Source organism: Saimiri boliviensis, chromosome 14, assembly GCF_048565385.1.
Source record: "Saimiri boliviensis isolate mSaiBol1 chromosome 14, mSaiBol1.pri, whole genome shotgun sequence".
In the NCBI taxonomy this organism is placed as follows: Eukaryota; Metazoa; Chordata; class Mammalia; order Primates; family Cebidae; genus Saimiri; species Saimiri boliviensis.
This window is the reverse complement of record NC_133462.1, coordinates 56,040,008-56,067,627: the sequence shown is the minus strand read 5'-3', so window position 1 is coordinate 56,067,627 and position 27,620 is coordinate 56,040,008. Positions and strand designations below refer to the sequence as shown.

Here is a 27,620-nt window from a genome sequence, read left to right as displayed (position 1 = left end):
CCATCCGCTGTACCTGGGGATGTGACGTGATTTGGAAATAGGGTCACTGCAGATATAATGAGTTAGGGCTGATTACAGTGGCTCACACCTTTAATCCCAGCACTTTGGGAGGCCAAGGTGGGTGGATCACTTGAAGCCAGGAGTTTGAGACTAGTCTGGGCAACATAGAGAAACTCCTCTCTACAAAAAAAAAAAAAAAAAAAAAAAAAAAAAAAAAAATAGCCAGCTGTGGTGGTTCACACCTGTAGTCCCAGCTGCTTGAGAGGCTGAGGTAAGAGGATCACTTGAGCCTGGGAGGCAGAGACGGCAGTGACCCAAGATGGTGCTCTGTCACTCAGGTGTAGCCTGAGTGACAGAGCTAGACCCTGTCTCAAAAAAAAAAAAAGATCAGTTAAGATGAGGTTACATTGGACTAAGGCAGGCCACATTGGATTAAGGCAGCTCATAAATCTTTTTTTTTTTTTTTTTGAGATGGAGTTTTACTCTTGTTGTCTAGGCTGGAGTGCAATGGCACAGTCTTGGTTCACAGCAACCTCTGCCTCCCAGGGTCAAGTAATTCTAGGGCCCATCCTCCTGAGTGGCTGTGATTACAGCCACCCACCACCACACCTGGCTTTTTCTTTTTCTTTTTTTTGTATTTTTAGTAGAGATAGTGTTTCTTCATGTTGGTCAGGCTGGTCTCGAACTCCCAACCTCAGGTGATCCGTCCACCTCAGCCTTCCAAAGTGCTGGGATTACATGCAGAAGCCACAGTGCTCTGCCTTTTTCATTTATTTTTATTTATTTATTTATTTATTTATTTATTTATTTATTTATTTTGAGACAGGATCTAGCTCCCTCACCCAGGCTGGAGTGCAGTGATGCCATCTTGGCTCACGGCAATCTCCACTCCCCAGGTTCAAGCAATTCTCGAGGCAGCCCCTAAACCTAATGATTAACATTCTCTTAAGGAGAGGGAAATTTGGACACAGATACAGAGACAGGGAAGAAAGCCATGCAGTGATGGAAGCAGAAACTGGAGTGAAGCCAGGCCACACCAAAGCCTGTCGGCCACCACCAGAAGCTGGAGGAGACAGGCAGGATCCTCCCTGGAGCCTTCAGAGGGAGCGTGGTGGCCCTGCCCACACCCCGATTCTGGCCTCCAGCACTGGGCAAAAATACATTTCTGTTGTCTGAAGCCACGTGGTTTGTGGTCATTCCTCACAGCACTACAGAAAACAAATATCAGCTTCTTTCTACCAGGTGGCAGGAAGCAAACCTCGTTAATCCCAGCCAATTCCGGAAACCCACTCTTCCTGCGCTGGGGGTTGGTATGGAGCCTGAGGGTGGGGTGAAGCTGTCCTCACAGCGTTAACAAGAACTCTGGACAGACATAGTTGTAATTAAGCATTAGGCCGGGCTCAGTGGCTCACACCTGTAATCTTAGCTCTTTGGGAGTCCAAGGTGGGCAGATCACCAGAGGTCAGGTGTTGGAGACCACCCTGGCCAACATGGTGAAACATCCATTTCTACTAAAAACACAAAAAGTTAGCTTGGCATGATGGCGCATGCTTGTAATCTCAGCTACTCAGGAGGCCGAGGCAGGAGAGTCACTTGAACCTGGGAGGTGGAGGTTGCAGTGAGCCAAGATCGCACCACTGCACTCCAACCTGGGCAACAAGAGTGAAACTCTATCTCATAAAAATAAAAATTCATCATTGACAGGGCACAGTAACTCACGCCTGTAATCCTAGCACTTTGGGAGGCTGAGTCAGGTGGATCACTTGGGGTCAGGAGTTCAAGACCAGCTTGACCAACATGCCAAAACCCCATCTCTACTAAAAATACATATGCCTGTGATCCCAGCTACCATGAAGGCTGAGGCAGGAGAATTGCTGGAACCCAGGAGGCAGAGGTTGCAGTGGGTAGAGATCATGCCACTGTACTTCAGCCTGATGACACAGTGAGACTCCGTCTCAAATGATAATAATAAATAATAAAAATTTACAAACAATAATGGGACAGTGGAGGGTTCGTGGGTGGGAAGCTTTTCTGCAGCCCTTTCATGACAGCCCCTCCCTTTCTTCTCACTGACCAGCTGCAAAACCCAGGTTATGTGTAGACATTATCACCTTCAGTGTTTGCTTGACCCAGCATGGAAACCCTCAGTTCCCTGCAGTGACAGAGCACAGAACAGAAAACAGGAGAGTTTCTCTGGCTGGGTTTACAACTCAAGTCAGCAGACCTACCCGGGAGCTTGTGTCACATGGGGAGGCCAGAGGATGGGAGGGTCTCTGTAGGAGAATCCTGACGGCGTTCTCTGCACTGTGAACGTGCAGGGTTTAGAGCCATTGTGGGAGGCTCTTGCCACAGGAGCCACTGAGATTACAAGATTTGCTGCATCCAAACCACATTTGGAGAAAAGTAAAATAAGAAAGAGAGATACAGGCCTGGCAGTGGCACAGTGGCTCGTGCCTGTAATCCCTAGGACTTCGGGAGGTGGAGGAGGGAGGATTACTTGGGGTCAGGAGTTCAAGACCAGCGTGGGCAACATACTGAGACTCCCCTCCACCTCCCCCTGCCTTAAAAAAAAAAAAAAAAGGAAAGCAAAGAAGATATAGGGAAGGTAAAGGAAGAAAGGGTTGGGAGCTGGGTTTGACAGGCGAGGTGATTTCTCTCTCTTTTTTTTTTTTTTGAGATGGAGTTTCACTCTTGTTACCCAGGCTGGAGTGCAATGGCGCGATCTTGGCTTACCACAACCTCCGCCTCCTGGGTTCTGGCAATTCTCCTGCCTCAGCCTCCTGAGTAGCTGGGATTACAGGCATGTGCCACCATGCCCAGCTAATGTTTTGTATTCTTAGTAGAGATGGGTTTCACCATGTTGACCAGGATGGTCTCAATCTCTTGACCTTGTGATCCACCCGCCTCGGCCTTCCAAAGTGCTGGGATTACAGGCTTGAGCCACCGTGCCCGGCCTCTGCTATCCCTTTTATCCCTGTCCTTGGCATCACTGACTCCTCCCTCGGGTCTCAACTCCAGGCCCTTCCTGGAAAGGCCTTCCCTGACATCACAGCACACGTGCCCTTTCCTTGTCTGTTTCTCCCTGGCAGGCTGTGAGCACCAGCAGGGCGGGACCTCATCCAGTCACTGCTGCACGAGCAGTGCCAGAGACAGCCTGGCTCTCGGCCACACTCAATAGCTGCTTCACCCAACCCAGGACCGATCAGGTGCCACCAAGCCCTTGCTCCCTGCTCCTCCACACAGCCCAGCTCACCTGGCCCCAGGGCCCCACCACCCACTGCGTGCAGGGGTGAGTGTTACAGGGCAGCGTGTCGTTGGGTCTCAGTGCCTCCTCGCAGAGGCCTGGCTCCGGACAGGTCACCAGACACTGCTGTTCACCACCGCAACAGGCCTCAGAGCACTGGGGTGCAGGGAAGGAGTCTGGGCACAGCCAGGGTCTGAGGGCACCCCCTCCCCACAACTGGACCCCCAGGCCTCACCTCCCTCCAAGAAGAGATGTACCAGCTGAGGCAGGGCTGGGCCCCACAGGGCCGGTGCGCGTGCGGCTTGGCTGGCCCCGGCTGACAATGGAAGGGTCGCAGCGGCCAGAGGGCCTGTGTGTCCACACACTGCACATCCCGCACTGAGGAGCCTCACCGCAGCTGCGGGAGCACTGGGGATGGAGAGACACGTGTGGACACCTCCCACGTGCAGGCTCACACGTGCAACAATGTGGGGTGTGTGGCAGTGAAGGCATCAGGCCCACGCTCCAGGCAAGGGCAAATCCTTGAAGAGCCCCAGTGAGAGGCCAAGGCTGACAGGCCCCAGGCAAAAGGTGCCCAGCCAGGGGCTGCCATGGGCAGGAACAGACGGAGAAAAGGAGGAACAAAGGCAAGCTGGTGAAAGACAGTCCAGATGGGGTCAGAAATACAGAGAGGAGGAGACAGGCCAAGCCAGACAAAAATGGACTCCCAGGAGATTCAGATCCAGTGCCCTCGGGTGCCCAGATGTGCAGCCCGCAGCCCTCCCCTGCCCTGCTGCTCTCGGAACACAGGCCGTGGGGACCCAGGGCTCCGCCCCGTGCCCTGGGGCTCCCTGCCCTGGCTCCATACTCATGCACCTTACTCCAGCCTCCACCGCAGCTGTGGGAGCACTGAGGATGGAGAGACACGTGTGGACACGAGTGCCAGGTGGCACAGGGCTGCAGGTGGCAGTGATGGACAGGCTGGGGTCAGCCAGCAGGGGCACAGTCCTCATCCCGGCTGGAGCTACAGCGCACCGGCCTCTAGATGGCACCCAGGCCGCAGGTGGTGGAGCACTGCGGGGCATAGACCCGTGAAAGCCAGGCAGACCCCATCCCCGCCAGGCCCCCACAGCCAAGAACTACCCACCTAGGCTAGCAAGACCTCAGCAAGACAGGCCCCTCTCCTGGGCCTCAGTTTTCTTATTTGCAAAATAGACTGCTCCAACCACCTCCCAGGAAGACCGTGAGAATGAAAAGTCAACCTCCACCCCCCAGCAACAAACTGACCCTGCCCACAAAGGACAAAGGGCCTGTGCTGCAGTGTCGCTGGTGCAGAGGTGGGGGAATGGGACCCTGTGGGCACCCCTGACCAGCTATCCTGACCAACCTGCCCCTTCCCACACCCACATTAGGGATCTGAACAGAAGCTTGCTTCTCCTGCAGTGACCATCTGGGGATCCAGGGAGGGGGCACTGGCCAGCTTCTTTCATGCATCACTGCCAAAGGAGGGTGGAGCCATTGAGGGCAGAGCCAGGTGGCAGTGGGCTGAGCCCAGCGTGGAGGAGCCAGGCTGAGCCTCAGGGAAGCGTGCTGCTTTCTGGGCAGGACTGGGCCTGCGGGCCATGAGAGGACCCTGCCCTCTGCACAGCTGTCTGAGTGACTCTGTCCTGGGGTGTGCTGCAGCACTTGCCTCGCTCGTTTCCAGCTTGCCAGCTGGCGTTCCTGGCAGCCAGCAGGTCCACAGGGGGCCCCGTCTCAGCCAGGCTGGGGGCCAGGGGCTGGGTCTCAGGGGCTCTGCGGCTGTTTGCAGGGCTGTCCCTAGCTGGCGTGGACAGCAGCCCAGAGTTCAGGGGCACCTCAGGGCTGAGGGACTCAGGCTGGCCCTCGGGTCCCGGGCTCGGGGCAGGCTCAGGCTCAGGTGTGTGCCCAAGGCCAGTCAGGGTCGTGGGGAGGAAGGTGCCCCACACTGCCACAGTCCACAGGTTCTAGGACCCTGGTCCTGGGGTTGGGGAGTTGGGAGTTCCCAGCTGCAGGGGGCTGTCCCTGCCTTCCATCTCTGGTGGAAGGGCTATGGGAGGAGGAAGGGGAGGAGCCGCCTCCACAGTGGGCCACAGCTTACTGTCCCCTGGTCCCAGGCCACCCTCCAGAGCTGGCTTCCAGGCTACAGTTTCTCCTGTCCACAGCTCCACTACATCAGGACCAGGAGAGGAGTGGGTGCTGCCGACAGGGGACAAAGGGGGCAGCATGGGACTGGGTCTCAGGGGCAGGTGGGGGGCTCTGTAGCCCCTGGGTTTCTCATCATCCTTGGAAACCTCACTGGTCCTGTCCCACCATGGAGGGGGCAGCTGGCGCTGGCTGTCCTCACCAACCAAGTCATTTTGGCTCCCAGGGCGACAGGCGTCTGCACACCATTAAGGGAGACCCTGGGCCAGGGTAGGCTGGGGAGCCCAAGGTCTGGAGCCCCTATGGGGGTGTCTTCCTCAGGCAGGAAATTGACCAAAGAGTTCCCAGGGGTCGGCTCTGAGGGTGGGGGTGGGGAGAGGCCGGCCTGGCTGGGCCAAGGGCTAGGGGACCAAGATCCCAGGGCCCCCTCCTCCGTGGCTGCAGGAGGCTCTGTGGCAGACACGGGGCTACCTGTGGAGGGCACAGCAGGACGGCCGCGTGGTCTGGGCATCCCATCCCCTGTCCCCACCAGGTCTAGATCTGGCTTCTCAAAAGGCCCGTAGGACAGGTCCTCATGGAAATGGATGAAATTGCAGTCGTAGTAGAAGTCGTCCACAAACACGGGCCCTGGCGGGTCCAGCTCCAGGGCCTCCTCGTCGATGGCGTTGCCCATGCTGGCTGGCCTGGGTGCTGAGGTGGGTGAAGGGCATGGGGCCAGGTGGCACGGGATGATGTCAGCCTCGTTGAAGAGCTCGTGGCTGGAGGAGCCGCTGCCTGAGCCTTCAGGCACCAGTGTGTCCAGGGGCCGCAGACAGGGTGGCATAGAATAGGTGACTTGGTGGGCTGGCTGCTGGGCCTTGTCATGGGGGACACCAGTGTCATTGTTGCAGAGGACACTTCGGTGCTGAGTGCCCTCCCCGCATATCACTGAGCACTGTGGGGGAAGCCAGGGTGAGGGGTTCAGGCTGGGAGGTGGGCTGCCAGGGGACGCTGGGGCAAGGCGGGGGCAAGGCACTGTCCACTGCCCAGTGTCAGAGTAGCAGGGACCCCAGCCAGTCCTCTCTGCCCTACCCAGCTCAAGGTCATGGCTGTGGCCATGGCTTTGCAGGGGCTTCCTGATCCCTGAGACTTTAGAGTCAGGTTGGACCCTGGAATGCCCCAGACTCCCTCCCACCCACGGTACCAGGCAGTAAGGGCTGGAGGAAGGCTGTCTGCCTCCCTGTAGCCTGAGACCAAGCGTGGCACTGGAAGTGGCCCCTCCCATCCTGCACTCACCTGAGACCAGTTCCCCACAGCCCAGGTGGCCAGACAGGGCAGGTGGCAGTTGCAGGGTGTTTCAGCCGGGGGCCGGGGAAGGTGTTCACAGGTGGGCAGCTCCAGGGCACTCTGCTCATCCAGCCCCATGCTGAGGATGTAGAGCACGGCCCAGCGGGAGAGGCCCCCAGGCCCCCAGGAGCTGGAGCACAGCTGTCACTCACCTGCCCACCATCTGGCAAGGCCACACAGGTGGCATCAGCAGGCTTACCAGTAGGGATGGCTAGGTCAGGCTCCCAGGCCCTCAGGGTTTGGGCAGAGCTGGGACCAAGGCCAGTTGCTGCTTCTCCAGAGCTCCAAGTCCAGGTAGGTGTCCTTCCCCCTAAGTCTGGTGACAGCCCCTCTGCTCCTGCCACCCTCCCCTCAGGGGAAGTGAGCATGACCTGAGGCCTATTTCCATATCCAGGGACCTAAGGAGGAGGACCACAGGTATCCAGGCTGGCCCAGACTGGAGTAAGGGGTGACCGGGAGCTGGGGCTTCAGCCTTGGGAAGACCCGTGAAAACCTGGCTGCCTGTGCTCTTCCCTGGGGCCTCTGGGGCCCAGAAGTAGGGGTCTGTGGCAGACCCAGGCCACCTGGGGGTGGGGAGTTGGCAGGGGCATAGTGGCGGCTTACCTGGCAGGGCAGGGCTGCTCACTGCACTTCCTCTGGCAGTCATCGGGCTGTCCCAGGGGGGTCACACTGCCCCTCGTCCACAGGCCCTGCCTGCTGCTCCAAGCAGTACACACTCTGCCTCTACACACCTAGGGGCCGTGGGGCTCAGCCTGGGCCTGGTACCCAGGTGCCCACTGCCCAAGACCCAAAGACACCATTTCTGCCAGAACCCTCCCAGAACAGCGCCTCACGGCCCGTGTCAGGATGAAGGCAGATCTCCACGGCTGCCTCCTCCTTGCTGTCCTGCTCTCACCCACCCTCTCCTATGTAGCCTCCCTCTGACTGTCCTTGGAGAGGTGGCACAGTGTGGAGGTTTAGTGGGTTGGGTCCCCAGACCCTCTGCTTCCTAGCTGAGATGCCTGGGTGGCTCATTTGGCCTCTCTGAACCTCAGCGGCCTCCTCTGTGTAGTTGGAGTGACAATCCTGACGTCCTCCAAGCCCCGGAGGGAGGACTGCTTGTGGCCTTGCGTGTGCAGGCTCAGCCTGTGCCAGGCACATCCTAAGAGCTCGATCTGTGCCAGCTGCTGCTAGCATGCAAACCCAGCCATGATGTCAAGGCTGCCCCACTGTCCATGCCCTTCTCAATGGCTCAGAGAACATCTGGAGAAGAAATGCATCTAGGGGCAGGCCCCGCTCCCCCCCCAACACACCAGCCTTGGCATTGCTCCTGTCCTTCATACCTTCTGCCACTGCCTACCCCGGGCTTTTCCACAGCCACACTCCTCACTTAAACTCACTTCCATACTGCCTGCTGAGGCCCAGACTCAGGACCCCCTCTGCTGGTGGCTCTGCTTTCTCTGCTCCCCTGGGGTCTCAAAAGAAAGCTGTCCCCCACTGAGCTGCCAGTCCCATGCCCATCCCCCTTTCCACACCAACAGATTCGGATATTGCTCAAGGTTCCAACTACAGCAATGGGAGCTGCTGAAAACACCCTGAGGCTGCCCCCTCCAAACTCGGGTTTCTGGGACACAGTCCTGGCTGGGGAGAAACAGGCACAAGTCCCTCACTGGGGGTCAGCCCTTTCCCCCTCCTTCTTCCTGCCCAGAACATGGCAAGAGGCCTGGAAGGGAGGATGCCATCTGTGACAAGCAGGAGGGGATGGCTGCCGTGGCTGCAGCTGAGGGACAGTCAGCTCCAGGTCCCGCCAACCTGGACTGTGCACCTGGGACTTCCTGCCCGTCTGTCCCGGCCACTGCAGGGCACTTGCCTCTGCATACACTCCTACACAGTCCACCTGCAAGGCAGCCGATTTGCTGAAAGACAATCCCCCAAATGTCTCGTGCTGCACATGTATTTGTTGGTTTCTCACGTTTGTCTATTTAAAGACACCTGAATTATGCCAGGTGCGGTTGGCTTATGCCTGCAATCAATCCCAGCACTTTGGGAGGCCGAGTCAGGTGAATCACCTGAGGTCAGGAGTTCAAGACCAGCCTGGCCAACATGGTGAAACCCCGCCTCTACCAATAATAAAAAATTAGCCAGGCATGGTAGCGCGTGCCTGTAAAATCCCAACTACTCGGGAGGCTGAGGCAGGAGAATCAGTGGAACCTGGGAGGCGGAGGCTGCTGTGAGCCAAGATCGCACCACTGCACTCCAGCCTGGGTGACAGAGCCAGACTCTGTCTCAAAATAAATAAAATAAAATAAAATAAAGATAGCTGTATTAGATAAAACGGGTTTCCTGGCTTTGAAAGGCATCTACCCAGCTCTCCAGCTCTCATGCTGTCATCACAACAGCATTTTAAGGTTCCCTCTCTTCCCCTGCACGCCCACCCCTTCCCTCACTTCTCCTTTCCCTCCTCCCCACTCCCTCTCCTTCCCTCACCTCTTTCCTCCAAAGAGTAATCATAATTTTTAAATAGCATTTTAAGGAATGCTCAAGTGTCTCTATCTCAGATTCCCGATTCTGAGACCCTGAGGACACTGGGTGTCAACGATGGAAAGACTGAGGGGAAAGGGGAGGACTAAGAGAGCGGGAGACAGAGGCAGGGGGAGACTGAGGGGTGAGCAGGGAGACCCAGGGGTGGGGGAGAGACCGAAGGGCCGGTGGGGGGAGTCCAAGGCGGAGTGGGGGAGATCGAGGGGTGTGGGGAGACGGGGAGGGGGGAGACTGAGGGGTGAGTAGGGAGACCCAGGTGTGGAGGGGAGACGGAAGGGCCGGGGGGGAAACCGAGGGGGGGTGGGGGCGATCGAGGGGTGTGGGGAGACGGGGAGGGTGGAGACTGAGGAGTGAGCAGGGAGACCAAGGGGCTGGGGAGACCAGGGGCGGGAGGGGGGAGACCAAAGGGCGGGGGGTGGAGACCGAGGGGTGGGGGAGACCGAGGGGCAGGGGGGACTGAGAGGCACAATAGGGGGGAGACTGAGGGGTGGGGGGAGACCAGGAGGGGGGAGACCAAGGGGTGGGGGGAGACTGAGGGGCAGAAGGGGAGACCAAGGGGTGGGGGGAAGATGGGGGGGATTGAGGAGCATGTGGGGGAGACCAAGGGGCGAGGGGGAAGACTGAGGGGTTGGGGGAAACTGAGGGGCATGGGGGGGAAGACCAAGGGGCAGGGCAGGAGACCTGAGGTGGGGGGATTCTGAGAGGCAGGGAGACCGAGGGGTGTGGGGGGCACTAAGGAAAATATGGGGAGGAAGAGTCAGAGTTAATGAAACCATCATACTTTTTATATAGTTCAAAGAAATAAGTTGGCATGGTGAGGGGCCACTGGGCTGGCCTCAGAGTGGGGTGGGAAACCTGGCTGCCCCCTTCCCTGCCACCTTCCACTGTTCCCCCTCCTTCTGTCTGGGAAGCCCCTCCTGGGACGGCCACCAGGGAGCCCCAGGCTCTGGACCACTGGAGGGGCTGGAGGAGGGGAGCAGCCCGCCCCGACAGGCCCACGGCTAAGGCTCTGTTGGGGTGGGGTGTCGTCTCCAGGACACAGCAGAAATGCAGGCACGAGACCTGCCGGAGCTGAGCCAAGACAAAATCGAGAGGGAGCTGTGCCCCCTGGATGGAGAACGCTGAGAGCTGGGGCACACTGAGCCCTTGCCGCATGCTGCCCCCACCTGCCTCATCTATTTACCTCCCAGCGGGCATGGGACATGGGGCAATTGCCAGCCTCATTTCACGATGGGGAACTGAGGCTCAGAGAAGCAAACTTCCAGACCCGTGGTGGCCCAGCAGTGAGCTGGAGGCTGAAGCCAGTGTCCCTGTCCAGAGCCAAAGCCCCTGCTGGCGGGGCTGTACCTGCCCCTCTTCTCTTCTCACCTGTGCCGCAGGTGAGCGTGCACTTGGTCCAGGGTCCGGAGTGCCAGGAGAACTCAGGCAGCGGGACCTCGCCATGGCCATCTGCCTCCCTGTGGACGGTGTACTCATAGCGCACCCCGGGGTCGCTCTCCTGGAACAGCAGCTGGGCGGGCGGGCAGGCGGGGCCCCGTGAGCATGAGGCATCCTCTCTATCCACCCAGCCCTAGAGGAGCTGACCCCAGCCACCTCTGAACTGCAGCTACATTATGGGGCCATTTTAAAAGATGGGGAAACTGAGGCAGGGGTTGCAGCAGGAGGGCCTGGCTGAGAGCCAGGTTCTGTGACTGCTCCAGGGCTTATTCCTTCAGGATGAGACCCTGCCATGGCCCTGGGGTCTCCGCCTCTGCTCCCCACTCCTGGGCCTCGGGAAGCGGGCACCTGAATCCAGACAGGCTCGTTGGTGGGCCCTGGGGATGTGAGGTTCTCCCAGTTGCTCCTGCGTGCGTATGTGAAGGTGGTCCCTGTCATCTGGTAGTCCCCGTCCCACTGGATGGTCCAGCCGCCATTGAGGAAGTACTTCTTCGGGTCCTCGCTCCGCAGTGCCAGGAAGTCAGCAGCCTCGGCCACCTCCTGGATGAGGATCTCATGTGCACCAGCTGGGATCAGCCCCACGTCCACATACCCTGCCGGGCACGGGTTGTGTATAGGTCATGCTCGGGGTGACAGGGTTGCCTATCCCCACCTGCTGCCCTCACCTCTCTCCCCACTTGCCCCCCGCCTGCTGATGCCAAAGATTCCACCGGTACCTTAAAAGTCTGAGCTCCCCCTATTGCTCAGATATGTCGTAGGTCACCAAAACCTCACAGAGGCGCCCCAAATCCTGACCCCATGGCCATGCCCCGTCAACCCGCTCCTGGGGACCTAAACTGGTCTCATCACAAGGCTGGGTCCACCCAACACTCAGGGCCAGCTGGCATTCTCTTTCTAAAATGCCAGCATGCTCAGACCTTTCTCCTGGGTCACCCTCCTCAGCCCACACAGCTACTTTTATTCACCTGCTTCTGTAACGCCCATCACGCGCTGGGCACTGCTCACATGTAAACTGAATAACCACCCTAGGATGTAGGTACTATTGCTGTCCCCATTTCACAGATGAGGAAAGTGAGGCAGGCAGGGATAGTAACGTGAATGAGCGTCTTGCTGGGATCTGAGGACAATGGGGTTTTCCTCCCACGGGAAACCTTTCCTGACTTCCCCAGGCCAGGAGCATCTTCCTCGGTGCTCCCAAAGCCCTCTCGGCCTCCCTGCACTGCACTGGCCACACAGAAGGTTCTGTCCCCTGCGGGACTGAACGATTCACCTGCATGTCCCCATCACCTAGCACAGTCAGCACTCGAACGTGTGCAAAGCAGACCCGAGGTGAGGGCGTGGAGCTGGGGGTCTTGGAAGCTTCAGGAGGGGACCCGCATCCTCCCAGAGGCCCAGGCGCTGCACACAAGCCGAGCTGGCCCTGCCTGGGGTCTCTGGGACAAGAGGACTCCCCACAGGGACAGGTCTCTGCGCTTGGGTTAGGGGTCCCTGACTCCTACAAGAATTCCACCCCAGCAAGGCTTCCCTGCTTAGCCGTCTATGGCAGGGTGAGGACCACGAGGCCAATGGGGGGGACCCGGAGCAGATGGGGAAGCGGCCATCGGGTAAAGAGCACACCCCTCCCCCACAGTGGTCCCACCCCATACCCAGGCCCTCGGCCTCCTCGAAGGTCCCGCTCACGGTGTGGCAGGTGGAGCCATTGCCGTGGCGCACGCCACAGCGGTCCTCCATGGCACTGGAGTCAATCTCGAAGTCACAGCCCACATTCTGCAACACACAAGGGAGGAGAGGCCCGTGGTGCTGGTGGCCAGCCAGCCCTCTGTGGCCCTGGCCCCGGGGGCTAGCCAGAGTCAGGAGGAGACGGCTGGGAGTGGGGGTCAGGAGGCCTCTCTCTGGCCCTGCCCCACCCCAGCTGTGCCTCTGACCCAGGTGAACTTCTCTACCTCCCTGAGCCTCGGCGTCCTCAGATGTGAGAAGGGGAGACCCGCCCCTCCCTAAAGGCATGTCTCGAGCATCACACACGACAAGAGAAGGGAGTTCTGCAAAGGCTGCGGGCAGGCAGGGACCTGACTCACCACGGGCTCCTGACCAGCGCGTGCAGGGAATCTGAACATCAGAGGTGCTGGGGTTGGGCCCCTCCCTGCTGGTCCCCCTCTGAGCCCAGGCCCGGACACCCTAGTGGCTTTTAGGGGGCTAGAAGCAGGGCCAGGTAGGTGGCTGGGGAGATGGGCAAAGACAAGAGGCCTTCGGGGCTAGAGCCCTTCACGTCACCTGTGTCACCTCACTTGACCCCTTCTATCAGGGAGGAAATCACTGCCTGGGGTCAGCCAGCTGGCAAGAGGTCAAGCCCCTGCCTGGGCTCCAGTGTCCCGGCTGTGGCGGTGCTGGCGCAGCATCCAAGGAGACAAGGGGCAGCGAGCCCTGACTGGCAGGGGTCTCCAGTGCCAGGAGGCCTAGTATGGGCTTTGCCTTAGTGGTATAGAGGGTGGGGTCTAGGAAGCCCAATGGCAGAGCATGGGGAGGGTGGCCAGAGGACCAGGAGAGACCCAGGGGAGAACCTGGGGCCTGCCAGTGGGGCTGGGGGCGGGCAGTGCTGAGAGAGCTGCTTCCTGACCAGGCACACCTTGCAGATGTCATTGATGCAGAGGTCCCGGCTGACCCTGCCCTGGTAGCAGGGGGTGCCATCAACCACAGCGTCCCGCAGCTTCTAGGCAAAACACTCATTTGAGGGCTGGCAGTGCAGCTCACAGGGGTTCACCGGGGGCCAAGTAGAAGAGCCATCAGTGACAGCCGGGGCAGGAGTTACGGAGGCCACCAGGAAGACCCCTCTGTGACACACATCCATGGCAGGCTGAAGGCTCCGGCTGGGCTGGTAGTTATCTGCAAGGCTGCAGACTGGGGAGCTGGGGGGAGCAGCAGCCCCAGGGCACCGTGGCACGGCCCAGGTTTGGGGTAGAAACTGAGCCTCCTGCTGCATCACAGGGTAGCCTTGGGCACACACAGCCCCAGCCCTCTGAGCCTCAGTGTCCCCGTGGGAGGCAGCACTCACCGTCATTGACCACAGGAACCCATGTGTGCAGCTAGCCCTTGTAGAGCATAGCGTCAAAGTGGATGCACTAGACGTGGCAGAAGGAGGGGCGGCCAGTGGGGCAGGCTTGCAGGTTGCAGAGGCGGAAACGCTTCTGCTCGCCCATGCAGTACTTGCCTTTGTATTTGGGCCTGTGGGGAGACGCAGGGAGGGTCCGGTGAGTGCTACTGCATGGCCACAGCCCGGAGCGAGCGGCCTCCTCCTGTACCCACACCCCGAGATCCCTGCCACCCAGCTCTGCGCACATGCTCTCCTCCCGTGGGCTGCCCCCGCTCTGGCCCAGACACACCCTCCCTGTTTGTAAGGATCTGCAGGAAAGTGGCGGCAGGAAGCCTGAGCTCTGTCCCCAACCTGCTGTGTAACTGTGGGCAAGTCTCTGGCCAACCCCTGGGCCTCAGTTTCCTCATCTGTAAAATGGGGGTGGGGCTGACTCTGCAGAGGGCTGTTGAGAAGCTGCGACAAGCTGCAGGCATGACTGGCACTTACTGGAGGGACTGCTCTGAGTCCCCAGCCCATGACACCTTCGTCCTAATGAGCCCTTGAGTCCTCAGCCTCTCTCCTGGTGGCAGTTCCCCCAGCCCGGGTGTGAAAAAAAGCCCCCAGGGCCCCAGCCAGCTGAGAGGTCTGCCAAGTCACAGCTCCTGAAACCCTCCCCATCTAGGCCAGGGTAGCTGGACCCAACCCAACTCAGATTTGGAGGTCAGGAGGTAGGGAGCACAGGCCAGTCTTACCCAAGCACAGGGCCCTGGGTGGGGCTGGCTGTGAACCCCATGCCTTCCCTGGGCGGCCTCGAGAAGAGGGAATCAGCTGGGCAGTGCCTCGGTCTAGGGTACTGCTGGGCTCTGCGCCTCACCACATCCTCACATCCCCCCGTTTAAACAGGGAAACAGAGGCCGAGAAGGGGTGAAGAGAGGATTCAAACCCTGAGCCATTTAAGGTCCAGGGCCCACGGTCTTCCCCACTGCCCTCTCTGTCCTCCCTCCAGCCGGTGGCTGCTTTGCCGTGTGGCCTCTGATGAGTCTCTCTAGTCTCTGGGCCTCAGTGTCCCCCTCTCTGCAAAAGGGTCAGCGGTGGGGACCTGTCAGCCCCAGAACTCTCCTTGAAAGTGACTCAAGGTGGCCTGGACACTCGGACTGACCATTATGAGGACACTTCTAAGAGCCAGGGGCTGGGACAGAGCCAAGCTCCTGCAATCGGCTGACTGCTTGGGTGTCACTGTCCCATCGCCCAGGGCACCCTGGGCCCCACACTCACGCAGGCTGCGTGCACTGCCGCTCAGCGCTCTGCATGCCCATGCCACAGCTCTGCGAGCAGATGGACCTGGTGCTCCAGCCGGACCAGCCACCGTCCACGGCCTCGGGCCGGAAGCCCACAGGTATGCTCTCCCCATTGATACACCGCTACTGAGACAGATGGAGGTAGAGCCACCCCACCCCCAAGCCTATCAGTCATCCTCACCCTAGTGAGAACAAGGTGGGTGAGAAGGCCACAAAAGGTACAGAGGGGAAGGATGGAAGGTGAGAGAGGCCCCTCCCAATCATCACCATCACGTGTGGCCCAGGCCGAAGGGCAGAGCTGAGCAGGGAGTAAAACAGCCCACGTGCCGACTCAGCTGAAGACACCCGGGGAATCATGGAATCAAGCCCTGTCCCCAATGCCTCCATTTTGTAGACAGGGGCTTGGGCTGCAGAGAGTGGGGGTCTGCTAGGAGCACAGCAAGACTGTGAGCTGGGGCTGACCCCCGGGCCCGGACACAGCAGGAGGTCTGGCCTCTCCCTCCCACTGCTGGGACTGGGCACCTCCTACCTTGTTCTCCCTACCATGTGCCATCCATGGCTGCATCCAGCTTGGAATGACAGGTGGTCCCGACGGAGCACCAAAGTGTGTGGAAGACATTCTACAAGGAGGGGGCAGAGGCCACACCCTCACCCCACCCCACCCCCCCGTGCCACCAGCCGCCCTGCCCCCACCCTGTCCCCAAGGGCCCCCTGGACACCCTTCCACCTAGCGGGGGTCCACAGACCTCCAGAGGTCCCTTCTGTGTCTGCTCCCACCTTCCTCGCCAGACCCCGTGGTGGTGTGGGGGGCCCGGGGCTGTGCTGCTCACAGCACTCCGCAGCTCTCCCACCCGTCTCCCGGCCCAGCCCCGCCTCTGGTTAGAAGATCACTCCAGGCAGTCTTCTCCAGAATAAACAGACCCTCCCCACACAGGTTCCTTTTCCCTTTTTTTTTTTTTTTTTTTTTGACACAAAGTTTCGCTCTTGTTGTCCAAGCTGGAATGCAATGGCGCATTCTTGGCTCACTGCAACCTCCACCTCCTGGGTTCAAGCCATTCTCCTATCTCAGCCTCCCAAGTAGCTGGGACTACAGGCATGCCCAGCTAATTTCTTGTATTTTTAGGAGAGACGGGGTTTCACCATGTTGGCCAGGATGATCTTGATCTCTTGACCTTGTGATCCACCCGCCTCGGCCTCCCAAAGTGCTGGGATTACAGGCGTGAGCCACCGCGCCTGGCCCTTTTCCCTCTTAAAAGCCAGACCCAGGGAGGCTAAGGGACTTGTCACAGTGGATCCGTGGTTGACCCAGAATTCAGAGCTGGGTCTGTGGCTGCCCATCCTTGGCCCCTCCCACAGGCGTCTGACGTGTCACAGTGTCATTTGGGGGCGCAGCCCAGGCCAGGCGAGGTTCCTCCCAGGCCGGCATCCACGGGCTGGTGAGGGCTGCCCCCTGAGCCCTCCCACCGGCTCCCCACACCCTCTTACCCATCCCAGCCCACTCACATCCATGTCGTCGCAGAAGGCAGAGTAGGACCTGTACTGGAGGCGGCACTGGTGGCTCACATGATAGAGGATGCCGGGCGGCACCGAGGGGAAGTCGATGATGTCCTTGGCAGGAGGGTCATCCAGGCACAGGCCCCACCTGTGGCTAGAGATGGGACGGGAGGGGGGCGAGCGGGGGCAGCCTGTGAGACCCATCGGAGAGGCCTCGGCTGGGCTGGGAGGGGAGGAGGGAGTGGCACAGAGCCCCACCACTGTAGAACTCCGGCCCCCCGCTTGGCTCACCCATCCTGCAGCCAGCAGCAGAGGCCCTCCCAGCCACGCTCATCTCACCTCCTGGGCACTCCAGATCAATGACCCCAGCCCCAGTGCCCCGCCTCTGCACACGCTGCCACCTCCACCCCGCTCCTCCTGCCCTACCGCTGCAGCCTCCCCTCCAGATGCAGCCCCAAGGTCCTTCCCTCCAAAGCCTCCTGGATCAGCAAGCCCTCTTGTGGCCCTGCTCTCCAACCCTGAAGGCTGCATCCCTAGGCCTAGACCCTGGAGCCAGGCCCGACAAGGATCTGGAGAACATCACATCACAGTTGACACAACAGAGCCTCCGATGGCCCCACCCAGGCAGAGACCTTGGGTCATCTATGGAAGGACGAGGTCTGGAAAGCAGCTCTTCCCTGGGAGAGAGCCCAGGCAGCAGTGCCTGTCCCCCTGCAGGGCTGGCCTCAGCCTCTGTCACACCCTATCTACTCCCGCCTTCCTCCAGCCGCATTCCCTGGCAGCAGTGGTGGGGAACCGGGCAGAGGAGAGCAGGCACAATCTGTACCCACCAGACACTCCTGCTGCCAGGGGCATGCAGGCGGGGAGCCTTGGGGAGGGCAGCTCAGGCCCAGCTGGCACCTGCTTCTGCCCCTGCCTCACTCTGCGTGGCCCTCAGGCATGGCTATTGTGTCTGGGCCCAGTGTCCATTGTGCTGCCCCTGCTGGACCTTAGGCTGACACCACTATGGCTTAGCAGCAGGAGTACCCTGGCTTGCTGACCAGCCCGATCCTCGACTCCTAGCTGTCCTGGAGGAATTGGAGGAAAGTTTGGGAGGCTTCTGGGGGCAGCAGTTCTGGGGAGAATTGAGCCACACAGACAATCAGGGCTGAGATGACCCCGGCAGCCACGACTTGGGCAGAAGCAACAAAGGGAGGCAGGACCCATGGGACCTGTGGCTTCTTGCCAGGCAGGGACGATGGGGAGGCACAAACCCTCCAATCTCCTGTCTGGGAGGTCTCAGGGCAGGTGGTGCCAGGTCCGAGGGCCAGGATGAGCCACAGTCCTGGGTGGGCTAAGCAGAGATTGCACAGGGATAAATCCCGGAGTCCAGCAGGGAGAGGAGGAGGAAACACGACAGATGTGGAGAGGCTGGAAGAACATGAAAGAGTCAGGAACAGCCAGTACCGCCGAAGGCAGGTGTAGGGTGAGGCTGGGAGGGTGGCTCAGACCGTAGGACCCCAAAGCCCAGATTTCAGAGGAGGGGGCCTGGCAACTGGGAGATCCAGGCTGAGTGGGTGGTCTGTGTGGTCTCCTAAGTCCCCTGGCCAGTGACAGGTCCCTGGCTGTGTCCAGAGCTGCAGAGAAGAAAGCCAAGGTGACCAAACTCCTACTGAGGGCCCTGGAGTCCTCCTGTAGTCACCCAGACTGCCCTGCTGGCTGGAAACAGATCCCTCTAACATGGGAGTGGGCAGAGGAGCAGCTGTTGCATGCAGTCCTAGTGCTCAAGGCCACGTGCCAGGCTGGTCCTGGGCACCGGGTGCACACCCTCTCATTTGCTCCTCACAACCCTGAGATGACCACATGCCAGGCTGGCCCCGGGCACCAGGTGCACACCCTCTCATTTGCTCCTCACAACCCCAAGATGGCCACGTGCCAGGCTGGTCCTGGGCACCAGGTGCACACCCTTTCATTTGCTCCTCACAACATCCCAGGCAGACTGTACCATCATCTCCCCTCATACACTCAGGACTCATCCGTCACTTGCCCTGGGATACACACAAGAGGAACGTGATGGCCAGGATCTCAAGCCAAGTCCAGCCTGCCTGCACCAGGCTGTGTCTGCTCACTGGGCTGCCCTCAGGTGAGCAGACTCCCATTCAACCGTGAGCCCGGCCTCAAATACTTCACCCCAAATACAAGTTTAAAACCATGGCAGCCGAGGCCTGACGGGGAGAAAGGAGTGTCCCAAGTGCTCCAGCAGCTTGGGGCTCCCTGAGCCTCCCAGGGCAGTGTCAGCAGAGGGTGATGGGGTCAGCTGGCCCTGGGATCCTTCCTTCCTCTAGCATTCCATGGTTTGAGGACATAGGTGGGGGCTCACCCATCCTAGCTAAGGGGTCTTCTGACCTGGTGGCTGAGGGGTCCAATGCTCCTCACCCCAGCACCAACAGTCCGGGAGAAGTCAGGTGCACGAGGCGACCCTCACCGAATCCACTGCAGGAATCAGGCCAGCTGCTGTCTTGGGAGTCAGAAACCCAAGTTTTTACTCTTTGACTGGCTGTAGATACTTGTGGCCTTGGGCCTTCACGTCCTCATCTACAACAGGTCGATCCCAAGCTACAGAAGTATAAATAGCAGTGTCTTCTTGGAAAAAATCACCCAGGCGGCCGGCAGCCAGCCCTTCCTTCCTCTGACAGGCTCACTACCAGGTCCTCTGCGCGGCAGACACACCCAGATCCCCAAGCCCTTCAGCCCTTCCCCTCCACGCCCCTCCTCGAGCTAACTATAGCGGAGCTGGGCAGTCCCACAAGAGGTTGGAGCAGACAGTATGTGACTTGGGTCAGAAGCCTCACTGTAACCTGGAGACAGCAAAGTGCTGCCCACCACCAACAGGAGAGACCTGGGGGCCCACTCCCCTGCCCCCTACTCCGGGACCTGGTCATAGAGTCGTTGGATGGGGGGGTCTATGGGGTGAACTAGAGGACCCCACGTGTGACCCAGCCTCCCTCTCTCCCTGTAGAAATGCTGGCTTTAAAGGAAGCTGGGAGCAGAGCCTCCCCTCCTCCCCGCCTGGTCCAAGTTGACACTGGTGAAATGCTGTGACCGCTCCCCAGAGCCCCTAAAGCGCCTGTCAGCCTGGAAAGTCTCTTAGAGTTCTTCAAGCCAACCCTCTTGGACAGGCTGCAGAGGCTACCCTCCAGCCCATCCCCCACCACCTCCTGAGGGCTCTTCTGCCCCACCCTACGCTGGCATGGCCCTGGCCTCTGCCCCGCCTGCCCTCCACCTACAGCACCCTTCTTCCTTGCGGCAGAAGTCGGCCTTTAGAGGCAGCTCCAGGACTCCTTCTCTGAGTTGCTGTTCCTGACCCCAGGAGGGTTGGTGCCCATCCCCCCATTCCTACAGACTCAAGAGGACTGTGTGCCTCAGTGCTAATCATCTCCCACTCCCATCTGCCTGTTCCCCTGGTGTGAGGGCCCGGAGGACAGGTACCACGTCTGGCTCCTTTACCACTATCCCCACACACAGGGCCCGATGGACATGGGGGTCTGTGGACACAGCCAGAACGAGTTTGGATTCAGCCCTGTGGGTCTGCTTGGCTGATAAGTAAGCATCTATATGCAGGAGGCCAAGGGGCTTCAGGTCCAGCCAGGATGAGGGGGTGGTCTGAGTGCCTCTGAGACACCAAAAGTGCTGGCAACACTCCCAGACCATTTGGCACTTCCGGTGAATCTCACTCATTCTGTCCCCAACCTGACTGGGCGGAGTCCATCCTCTCTCTCTCCTGTCCCACCCCCAGCAAGGAGACCACAGGCTGGTGCCCCGCCCACCTCTGCCCCTCCACACATCCTCTTCTGCACTTTGGGAGCACCCTGCTGCGTGACTCCCAGGATGCAAACGTGAAAGTGTGAAAGGACCTTAGGAAGATGGGGTTCTCCTTCTCCCCGAACACTCCTCCATTGGTGGGGCATGTATTGTCCTGCTTCCGTCTGGCTCTCCCCAGTGCCAAGGCTCCGGGAGGCCCCGGCTGGCTCTGATTTCACACTGTCCTCCCACCCTCACCCCAGGCCCCAAGCCAAGTCCCTCAGGCATTCCAGCAGCTGGATGAGGACAGAGACTGTCTGTCCTAGAGCCGTTGGGTGGCACCCTGGGTCAGGGCAGCTGGGAACAAGCCCTGGGGCTGTGGTGGGCACAGCTACTATTCTGATTTGCTGAAACCATTCTCTCATTCTCTGCCACTCTCTGAGGAAGGAGACACACCCTTCTCCCCACCTTCAGGCCACCTCCCTGGGGAAGTCCATACTTCACTTGGTAACAGTGGAAGTAACAGTAGTGCACATGTATGAAACGCTCACCGTATAGCAGGCACTGTGCTAAGCACCCCACGTGTTTTCTCATTTACTCGTCAGATCGCATGCACAAGGGGCTCCCATCATGATTTCCATTTTTTGAGGCTTAAGGGATAATATAACTTGTCTGCCAACACAGTCAGAAGCCTGGGCCACACTCTAGGTTTTTTTTTTTTTTCCCCAAGATGGAATCTTGCTCTGTCACCCATGCTGGAGTGCAACATCATCTCAGCTCACTGCAACCTCTGCCTCCTGGGTTCAAGCAATTTTCCTGCCTCAGCCTCCCAAGTGGCTGGGATTACAGGCATGCGCCACCTCGCCCGGCTAATTTTTTTATTTTTAGTAGAGATGGGGTTTTGCCATATTGGCCAGGCTGGTCTTGAACTCCTGAACTCAAGTGATCTGCCTGCCTCGGCCTCCCGAAGTGTTGGGATTACAGGCGTGAGCCACCGCCCCAGGTCAGTCTAGGTTCTTAACCACCAAACAAAACTCTTCTCTGCTTCCAATCCCACTCCCCACCCCAGTAATCCCTCTTCCATTGAGGCCGGCATCCCTGCTCTTACATTGTAATGGACCTGATCACATCCCTGCTTAAACCCCAGCGAGCGGACTTCTAGAAACACATGGCACATTGAGCAGACAGATTTATCACTGCTCCTTCCAAAACGCCACTGTGATGACAGCAGAGGAAATAAACAAGGCATAAATCCATAAGGGGTGATGACGGAAAACGAAGGATGTCAAAAAGACTGTGGAAGCTGGAAAGCAGATGGCCACGCAGTAGCTGACTTGGTAGAGCGATGAAAGCTGAGAGCCAAGTGCCTGCAGGGAGGAACCATCCAGAAACAGAACCCTGGAAAGGCTCAGGAATTGAGTTTCCAGGGACCCCTCAAGGCCTGAGGCCCAGCAGAACTGAAGACAGTAGGGCTGAAAGTCTGTAAGAACTAATCAGACCCTAGATCCCCTCCCCAACCCTGAGTAGCCAAGTGACTGCCACCTCCCCACCCAGCAGGGGGCCAGGGACCCTTGGAGAGGGTGAACCAACAGGTTCTGGCCCAGGAACACTGGACATAGATGAAGGCCCAAGGCAGACGGACCTACAGAGAAAAGGGGACGAGCAAAAGTCTATACATTGAAGGGTAAGAAACACGCCAAGCCCCTTCCCCACTTGGATGCTGGTATGCTGCAGCCAGACAGACATACACTCTCCCAGGAAAAGTCTAGAGGATTCTGCTCTGGGGAAACTGAGTCACTCAGAAAAATGACTTCAGATACTTGACATTGCAGAAACTCCCAAAAAACAGCCCCATCCGAACCAGTCCTTCAGCAGTGACTTGGAAAAGTCCTGCCCAAGTCCACATGCTGCCCAATTAGTGTCTCTGCATCTCCTTGCTATACTTAAAATACAGTCAACACATTTTAAGAGAATCTTTTTTATGACACAGAGTCTCGCTCTGTTGCCCAGGCTGAAGTGCAGTGGTGTGATCTTGATTCACTGCAGCCTCTGCCTCCCAGGTTCAGGCGATTCTCCTGCCTCAACTTCCTGAGTAGCTGGGATTACAGGCACCAGCCACCAAGCCTGGATAATTTTTTTGTATTTTTTTTTTTAGTAGAGACATGGTTTTGCCATGTTGGCCAGGCTGGTCTCAAACTCCTGACCTCAAGAGATCCACCTGCCTTGGCCTCCCAAAGTGCTGGGATTACAGGCATGAGCCACCGTGCCCAACCAAGAAAACTGTTGACATGAAACAAATATACATTTTTTTAAATAACCCAAAGAAAAGAAAAATAAATTTAGGGAACAGAAGTAAAAAGTAAAATCCATGTAAGCAGTAACCTCACAAAGATAAGAGAACATACTGTACCCATGAAACAAGAATTAAATAAAAAAGTGTACAGGTTGAGCATCTCCAATCCAAAAATCCAAAATGCTCCAAAATCCAACACTTTTGAGCACTAACATGACACTCAGAAGAAATGATCTTTGGAGCACTTAAGATTTCGGAATTTCAGATTGGGAATTCTGAACTGGTAATTCAAGATGGCATGGCCCGCCATCCTGAATTCTTCATATCTTTGACCTTGTACCTTGTAAGCAAGGTCTATTTATTTATTATTATTATTTTTTGAAACGGAGTTTCACTCTGTCACCCAGCTGGAGTGCAGTGGCGCGATCTCGACTCACTGCAACCTCCACCTCCCAGGTTCAAGCAATAATGCAAATACTCAAAAAAAAAAAAATCCAAAGTCTGAAACACTTCTGGTCCCAAGTATTTCAGATATGGGACACTCAATGTGTATTTAGTGAACGAGAAAGTTTAAGAAATTAAAAGTACAGGCCAGGTGCAGTGGCTCATGCCTGTAATCACAGCACTTTGGGAGGCCAAGGCGGGTGGATTACGAGGTCAAGAGATCGAGACCATCCTGGCCAACATGGTGAAACCCCATCTCTACTAAAAACACAAAGATTAGCTGGGCGTGGTGGCGTGTGCCTGTAGTCCCAGCTACTCAGGAGGCTGACTCCAGTCTGGCACCTGGCAACAGAGTGAGATTCTGTCTAAAAAAAAAAAAAAAAAAAAAAAAAAAAAAAAAAAAAAAAAAGTACAATGGAAAAAAAGCAAAAATTTAATAGAAAGACTGCAAAGTACAGAAAAATCAGATGCCTCCAAGAAAATATAAAGAGATGGCTGGGGACGGTGACTCACACCTGTAATCCCAGAAATTTGAGAGGCTGAGGGAGGAGGATCACTCAAGTCCAGGAGTTCAAGCCCAGACTGAGCAACATGGCAAGACCCCATCTGTACAAAAAATTAAATAATTAGCTGGGTGTGTTGGCACACACCTGTAGTCCCAGCTACTTGGAATGCTGAGGTGGGAGGATCATTTGTGCTTGGGAGCTCAAGGCTGTGTGAACCATGATTGTGCCACTGCACTCCAGCCTGGGCAACACAGCAAGACCCTGTCTCAAACACAAGAAAAAAGAAAAGAAAATAGAAAGATATAAAAAAGAGTAAAAAAAAAATTTTAAATAACAAAATGAGAGAATAGCTGAATATTAAGGGTTCCAGAAAGAGAAAATTATCAAATAAATAATACAAAAACATTTCAAGAACCGAAGGACACAACTTTCCAGATTAAAACAGTCCAATGAGTGCTCCCTCAAATTAAAATAGACCAAAGGCCTATACTGTAAAATTTAAAATCACCAAAAAGAGAGAGAGAGAGAAAGAGAGAAAGAAAGTCCTAAAAGCTTCCAGATTTTTTAAAAGGTCACATTCAAATCAGAATGGTAAGGGACCTTCAGAGCAATGTTGGAAACTGGAAGACAACAGAAAAATGCCTTCGACATTCTAAAGAAGAGCAACTTTCCAACCCTGAAGCTGGTATCAAATTAAAATATCAATCAGAAGTGAGGGAAGAATAAAGACACTTTAATAGGGGCAAACCATTTACCTCCATGCACACTTTCTCAGAAAGCTACTTGAGGATGTGTTCCACCAAAACAAATTGAAAAAAAAAAACCAGAAATGTACCTCCCCACACTGAATTATCTGGTAGGGATTACCTTTGGGAAAACTGGATTAAGAGACATTTTATAAAACTGTTAAAGTATTTGAAAGGCCTGGAGAAACAAAGAAAAACCAAGCAAATGAAAAGCTTGTTCTTAAAAAGAAATGCTGTCTAGGTGGAGCACGGTGGCTCAGGCCTGTCATTGCAGCACTTTGGGAGGCCAAGGTGTGTGAATCACTTGAGGTCAGGAGTTCAAGACAAGCCTGGCCAACATAGAAACCCCATCTCTACTAAAAATACAAAAATTAGCTGGTATGGTGGCGGGTGCCTGTAATCCCAGCTACTCAAGAGGCTGAGGCAGGAGAATCACTTGAACTCGGGAGACAGAGGCTACAGTGGGACAAGATCATGCCACTGCACTCCAGCCTGGGCAATGGAGTGACACTCTCAAAAACAAAAACAGAAAAAGAAATAAAAGAAATGCTATCCTATTACAATACTTAGTTCAACCATAAAGACTGAGAGTCATAATAATGAAAATGTGGAATATGGACTTAATCATATTCCACATTTTTAGTGACAAATGTCACTAAACTGGGATGGGAGGTAGGGGGAACAAATGTATGTGTAGGAAGTGCTGTAAGCGTGTTAAATCCCAACATTCCAGATAATATCTAAACCGGAAAATCAATAAATGAGAGTCTAGCAATGCTTTTTGGAAATAGGAAGGTAAAAACAAGGAAAAGCTAAAGTGTTAAGTTTGCAGGTGGTTGCCAAGAGGAAAGCAGGGGAGGGTGGAGAGGAGTGGGACAGAGGTACAACGCTCTGCTGTTGCGTCATGAAGTCTTCGCTTTTTATTGAGACGGAGTTTCTTTGTTCTTGTTGCCCAGGCTGGAGTGTGGTTCTTGGCTCACTGCAGCCTCTGCCTTCTGGGTTCAAGCAATTCTCTTGCTTCAGACTCCTGAGTAGCTGGGATTACAGGTATCTGGTACCACAACCAGCTAATTTTTTGTATTTTTAGTAGAGTCGGGTTTTTACCATGTTGGCCAGGCTGGTCTCAAACTCCTGACCTCAGGTGATCTACTTCCGTCAGCATCCCAAAGTACTGGGATTACAGGTGTGAGCCACCATGCATGGCCTACCATCTTGAATTCTTCATATCTTTGACCTTGTGCCTTATAAGCGAGGTCTGTTTATTTTATTCTTCCTTTTTTTTTTGAGACGGAGTCTCACTCTGTCACACAGGCTGGAGTGCAGTGGCACGATCTCGGCTTACTGCAACCTGCACCTCCGAGGTTCAAGCAGTTTCCTGCCTCAGCCTCCCAAGTAGCTGGGATCACAGGCACCTGCCAGCATGCCTGGCTAATTTTTGTATTTTTAGTAAAGATGGGGTTTCACCATGATGGCCAGGCTGGTCTCAATCTCCTGACCTCAAGTGATCTGCCCGCCTCGGCCTCCCAAAGTGCTGGGATTACAGGTGTGAGCCATGGTGCCCAGCCAGTAAGCAAGATCTGATGGGACAAAGGAGCCTGTGTGTGAGCAGAGGAGACAGCAGTGTCTGCATCCACCATTCCTTGCTCCCCCACTTGCATCTAACGTTGACTTTGCTCCATGAGCTCAGAATCTATAACGTGTAGGAGTTGGTGAAACTCAAAAGCAATTAGAAGATAAACACATTATGTCTGTGACCGAGTAAGGGGCAGGGGGCACTGACAAGCCCAGAGGTGACATTTTCCATTTGAACCAGACTTAACTTCAAACGCAGAAAAAAGACAGTGACCAAAGAGCCCCATCATCCCTTCTCACTCACGCCCCTGTATTAGCCAACCTTTACGCAGAAAATAAAGACACAGGAGGAAAGAGAACCCCACAGTGCCTCTGTCTTTCAGTCTTTCCTTCCTCACTGCTAAGCAAAAGCTAGACAGACTGGATAGAATGTGCACATATCCAGGAGTGAGATGAAACCATTGAGATGGTTTTATTCTCTCTCACCATCTGGTAAATATGAGCTACGGCCAGGCACGGTGGCTCAAGCCTGTAATCCCAGCACTTTGGGAGGCCAAGGCAGGTGGATCACGAGGTCAAGAGATCGAGACCATCCTGGTCAACATGGTGAAACCCCGTCTCTACTAAAAATACTAAAAATTAGCTGGGCATGGTGGTGTGTGCCTGTAATCCCAGCTACTCAGGAGGCTGAGGCAGGAGAATTGCCTGAACCCAGGAGGCGGAGGTTGCGGTGAGCCGAGATCGTGCCATTGCACTCCAGCCTGGGTAACAAGAGCAAAACTCCGTCTCAAAAAAAAAAAAAAAATATGAGCTATGAAAGATGAACTGTGCAATTTTGGTGATTCTGCATACACATTAATACAACTGACCTCTGAACAACATGGATTTGAACTGTGGGGATCCACTGACGTATGACTGTCTTCCACCTCGGCCCTGCTTGAGACAGCAAGACCACCCCCCTACCCTGCCTTTCTCCTCCCTCCTCACCCTACTCAATGTGAAGAGGATGAGGATGCATACCTTATGATGAGCCACTTCCGCTGAATGAACAGTAAACATATTTTCTCTTCCTTATGATTTCAATCACATTTGCTTTTGTCTAGCTTGCTTTATGGCAAGAATACAGCACCTATTACATATAACATGCGAAATAAGTATTAAGTGTTTATGTGATCAGTAAGGCTTCCAGTCAACAGTAGGCTATTAGTCGTTTTGGGTTCATTGAAAGTTATACGTGGATTTTCAGTGTGCAGGGATCAGCGCCCCAACCCCTGCATTGCTCGAGGGTCAGCTGTACTCTTATATTTGTATTTAAAATAAAGATGAATGGTAATACATATGCTATAATATAAATTTAAAACTTTTTCTTACTTAGAACGACATTAAATAGCGAATTAAAAAAAAAATTCTAAAACAGGCTGGGCGCGGTGGCTCACGCCTGTAACCCCAGCAGTCTGAGAGGGCGAGGTGGGCGGATCACCTGAGGTCAGGAGTTCAAGACCAGCCTGGGCAACACGGCAAAACCCCGTTTCTAATAAAAACACAAAAATTAGCCCGGCATTGTGGCGCATGCCTGTAGTCCCAGCTACTCAGGAGGCTGAGGCAGGAGAATTGCTTGAATTCTGGAGGTGGAGGTTGCCGTGAGGAAAGATTGTGCCAGGCACCCCAGCCTGGGCAACAGAGCAAGACTCTGTCTCAAAACACAAACAAACAATAACAACAAAAACCCATCAGAACAAATTAAGAAAACA

General features: G+C 56.0%; 1 pseudogene; it reads right to left on the bottom strand.

The window, feature by feature from the left end:
- Positions 1-3,183: 3,183 nt before the first annotated feature.
- The window catches only part of LOC101042049 (A disintegrin and metalloproteinase with thrombospondin motifs 7-like), a 43,540-nt pseudogene continuing 19,103 nt past the window's right edge, over positions 3,184-27,620 (bottom strand).